The sequence below is a fragment of the Choloepus didactylus genome, chromosome 21, assembly GCF_015220235.1.
Source record: "Choloepus didactylus isolate mChoDid1 chromosome 21, mChoDid1.pri, whole genome shotgun sequence".
Taxonomy (NCBI): domain Eukaryota; kingdom Metazoa; phylum Chordata; class Mammalia; order Pilosa; family Megalonychidae; genus Choloepus; species Choloepus didactylus.
In genome coordinates, this window is record NC_051327.1 from 45,952,457 (window position 1) to 45,957,718 (window position 5,262).

Consider the following 5,262-nt stretch of genomic DNA (forward strand, 5'->3'; position numbering starts at 1 on the left):
TGTGTGTGTGCTAATCAAGGTGTCAGGGATTGATTTGGGTGATGAATGTACCACTATGTAATGGTACTGTAAACAATCGAAAGTACGATTTGTTTTGTATGACTGCGTGGTATGTGAATATATCTCAATAAAATGAAGATTAAAAAAAAAAAAAAGATCTCACATCAACAACCTAACTTCATTATCTTGAGGAATAAGAAAAAGAAAAAGAAACTGAACCTAAGCATAGTAAAAGGAAAGAGATAATAAGGCTTAGAGTGGAGATAAATAAAACAGAGACTAGAAAAACAACTGAGTAAACAATGAAACCAGAAGTTAGTTCTTTGAAAAGATCAAGAAAATTTACAAAACTTTAGCCAGACTGCCAACAAAAAAGAAAGAAGTCTCAAATAACTAAAATCAGAAATAAAAGTGAGAATATTACTACTGATCTTGTAGAATTTAAAAGGATTCCAAGAGAAAACTGTAAACAATTATACATCAACAAATCAGATAATCTGGAAGAAATGGACAAATTACTAGAAAAACACAACTTACCTAAATTGACTCAAGAAGAAAAAAAAGATCTCAATAGACCTATACCAAATAAAGAGAATGAATTAGTAATCAAAAATCTCCCAATAAAAGTTCAGGACCAGATGGCTACACAGGTGAATTCTGCCAAACATTCAAAGAAGAATAAATATCAATCCTTCTTAAATTCTTCCAAAAAATTGAAGAGGAGGGGGTGCTTCCTAACTCACTCTATGAGCATCACCTGAAATCAAAGCCAGATTAAAAAGACAGCACAACAAAAGAAAACTACAGATCAACTTCCCTCATGAATATGGATGCAAAAATCCTCAGCATGACACTATTTGAATCCAAGAGCATTTTAAAAGAATTATACACATGACCAAGGGGGATTTATTCCAGAAATGTAATGGTGGTGCAATATAAACAAATCAATTGATGTAATATATCATATTAATGGAATGAAGGGGAAACAATGTCACATGATCATCACAATTGAAGCAGAAAAGCACTTGACAAAATCCAACATCTTTTCATGATAAAAGCACTTGGGAAATAGCAACAGAATGTAACTTTCTCAACATGAGAAAGGACATATATGCAAAACACAAGGTGAAAGGTTGAAGTTTTTCCCTCAATGTCAGAATAAAACAAAAATGCTTGCTTTCACCACTGTTGTTAACATTGTACCGCCAGATCTAGCCAGAGAAATTAGGCAAGAAAAAGAAATAAAAAGTATCCAAATTGGTAAGGAAAGAAAACTATCGTTATTCACAGATTATTTTTAAAATATCCAAACTGATAGTTCACTAGGTGATGCTTGCAGAAAATGATAAAATCACAGACACAAAAATGGCAAACTATTTTGCAAGAAATTTTAAATGTTAGGTTTTGTGCAAAAACTAATTTACCTGTTACAGGGTCACAAGAAAGTATTTGAAGCCCAAACCCTCCGATGTTTCCAAATTTACATGCACTTACAGGTTACTATAACATCAGTATAGTTAATCACGTAGTAAATGATAAGGGAACTATGTCTTACTTGTGTAACAAAATTTCTAAACAAATTTATAATACTAGAGGACATCATGTTAGACCTGAACTATTATTGGGAATATAAGAAACAAAATACTTTCTTTAATCTTTTATTGCACAAGAGATGTACCTCATTGTGAACAAATGTGTTGATTATAAAGTATGTTCATGTTAAGAATATTTTCATAACAATGAAGAAATATTTCTTGACTTTATTGAATTGAGAGGAAAAACGGAATATATTCTAGCTTAGAAAACTATTATTAAATAGTTGGAAAAGGATGATACTTACTTTAAAAAGCTTGCAGCCAGAAAAATGATAATACAGCAACTACAGCAGATGTATAAAAGGTTAGCGACATTATTTCCTCCTTGAAAATAATGAAAATAATGATGCTACATCCCCTTGCTCAGTTTGTAATCTTAATATGCAAAATTTCTACTTTTATGAATTCAAAAATAACAACTTAAATATTGTTCAAAAATACCATACTTTTCTTTTTGCAAATTCAGTGGGCAGATGGGATATTCTCATGCCTGTTCTAAAACCTACATTGTTAATCCATAAGGATTCCCAGTGGGCATCTATGCAAATTGGCAAAAGGAAATATAGTATGCTGAAATACAAAGCATCTTGGTGCAATCAGATTACAAAGTTTTATGCAGTTTATTAGTGTGGGGTATTTTTAACCAAATGGAAAATTAACAAAGAAACCTGACAATACATAAAGCTGCATATTTATTCAAAAGCCTATCCCTCTGCTTACAACAAATAAGGAAATTTGAAAGTATGTTTGATGACTCTAAATCATACCAAAACATGCAAAAACAGTTTTCAAAATTATGAATCATATTATGAATCACATTACAAAATAGGCATGGTTAAAAAAAATTATAGACCTCCTAACTGCACATTTGAAATGGAGATATTAAAAATTTAGCTAGAGGAGGCGGGGCAAGATGGCAGACTGGTGAGCTGTATGTTTTAGTTACTCCTCCAGGAAAGTAGGTAAAAAGCCAGGAACTGCGTGGACTGGACACCACAGAGCAATCTGTCTTTGGGCATACTTCATACAACACTCATGAAAACGTGGAACTGCTGAGATCAGCGAAATCTGTAAGTTTTTGCGGCCAGGGGACCCGCGCCCCTCCCTGCCAGGCTCAGTCCCGGGGGAGGAGGGGCTGTCAGCTCCAGGAAGGAGAAGGGAGAATTGCAGTGGCTGCTCTTATCGGAAACTCATTCTACTGATTCAAACTCCAACCATAGATAGACTGAGACCAGACACCAGAGACTCTGAGAGCAGCCAGCCCAGCAGAGAGGAGACAGGCATAGAAAAAAAACAACACGAAAAACTCCAAAATAAAAGCAGAGGATTTTTGGAGTTCTGGTGAACACAGAAAGGGGAAGGGCGGAGATTAGGCCTTGAGGCGCATATGCAAATCCCGAAGCAAGGCTGATCTCTCTGCCCTGTGCACCTTTCCTTAATGGCCCTGGTTGCTTTGTCTATTAGCATTTCAATAACCCATTAGATCTCTGAGGAGGGCCGTTTTTTTTTTTTTAAATCCTTTTTGCTTTTTCTAAAACAATTACTCTAAGAAGCTCAATACAGAAAGCTTCAAAGAATTGAAATTTGGGCACGTCAAGTCAAGAGCAGAACTAAGAGAGCTCTGAGACAAAAGGCAATAATCCAGTGGCTGAGAAAATTCACTAAACAACACAACTTCACTCCTGCCCATCGCCAGCCCCATAGCCCAGAGCTGCCCCAGACAACCCAGTGTGACGGAAGTGCTTCAAATAACAGGCACACACCACAAAACTGGGCGTGGACATTAGCCTTCCCTGCAACCTCAGCTGAATGTCCCAGAGCTGGGAAGGGGGAGCAGTGTGAATTAACAGAGCCTCATTCAGCCATCATTTCAGCAGACTGGGAGCCTCCCTACACAGCCCAGCAGCCCAGAACTGCCCTGGGGGGACGGCACTCACCTGTGACATAGCACAGTCATCCCTCAACAGAGGACCCGGGGTGCACAGCCTGGAAGAGGGGCCCACTTGCAAGTCTCAGGAGCCATACGCCAATACCAAAGACTTGTGGGTCAGTGGCAGAGACAAACTGTGGCAGGACTGAACTGAAGGATTAGACTATTGCAGTAGCTTTAAAACTCTAGGATCATCAGGGAGATTTGATTGTTAGGGCCACCCCCCCTCCCCGACTGCCCAGAAACACGCCCCACATACAGGGCAGGCAACACCAACTACACACGCAAGCTTGGTACACCAATTGGGCCCCACAAGACTCACTCCCCCACTCACTAAAAAGGCTAAGCAGGGGAGATCTGGCTTGTGGAGAACAGCTGGCTCGTGGACGCCACCTGCTGGTTAGTTAGAGAAAGTGTACTCCACGAAGCTGTAGATCTGATAAATTAGAGATAAGGACTTCAACTGGTCTACAAACCCTAAAAGAACCCTATCAAGTTCAGCAAATGCCACGAGGCCAAAAACAACAGAAAATTATAAAGCATATGAAAAAACCAGACGATATGGATAACCCAAGCCCAAGCACCCAAATCAAAAGACCAGAAGAGACACACCTAGAGCAGCTACTCAAAGAACTAAAGATGAACAATGAGACCATAGTACGGGATATGAAGGAAATCAAGAAGACCCTAGAAGAGCATAAAGAAGACATTGCAAGACTAAATAAAAAAATGGATGATCTTATGGAAATTAAAGAAACTGTTGACCAAATTAAAAAGATTCTGGACACTCATAGTACAAGACTATAGGAAGTTGAACAATGGATCAGTGACCTGGAAGATGACAGAATGGAAAATGAAAGCATAAAAGAAAGAATGGGGAAAAAAATTGAAAAACTCGAAATGGACCTCAGGGATATGATAGATAATATGAAACGTCCGAATATAAGACTCATTGGTGTCCCAGAAGGGGAAGAAAAGGGTAAAGGTCTAGGAAGAGTATTCAAAGAAATTGTTGGGGAAAACTTCCCAAATCTTCTAAACAACATAAATACACAAATCATAAATGCTCAGCGAACTCCAAATAGAATAAATCCAAAAAAACCCACTCCGAGACATATACTGATCACACTGTCAAACATAGAAGAGAAGGAGCAAGTTCTGAAAGCAGCAAGAGAAAAGCAATTCACCACATACAAAGGAAACAGCATAAGACTAAGTAGTGACTACTCAGCAGCCACCATGGAGGCAAGAAGGAAGTGGCACGATATATTTAAAATTCTGAGTGAGAAAAATTTCCAGCCAAGAATACTTTATCCAGCAAAGCTCTCCTTCAAATTTGAGGGAGAGCTTAAATTTTTCACAGACAAAGAAATGCTGAGAGAATTTGCTAACAAGAGACCTGCCCTACTGGAGATACTAAAGGGAGCCCTACAGACAGAGAAACAAAGACAGGACAGAGAGACTTGGAGAAAGGTTCAGTACTAAAGAGATTCGGTATGGGTACAATAAAGGATATTAATAGAGAGAGGGAAAAATATGGCAAACATAATCCAAAGGATAAGATGGCCGATTCAAGAAATGCCTTCACGGTTTTAACGTTGAATGTAAATGGATTAAACTCCCCAATTAAAAGATATAGATTCACAGAATGGATCAAAAAAAATGAACCATCAATATGTTGCATACAAGAGACTCATCTTAGACACAGGGACACAAAGAAACTGAAAGTGAAAGGAT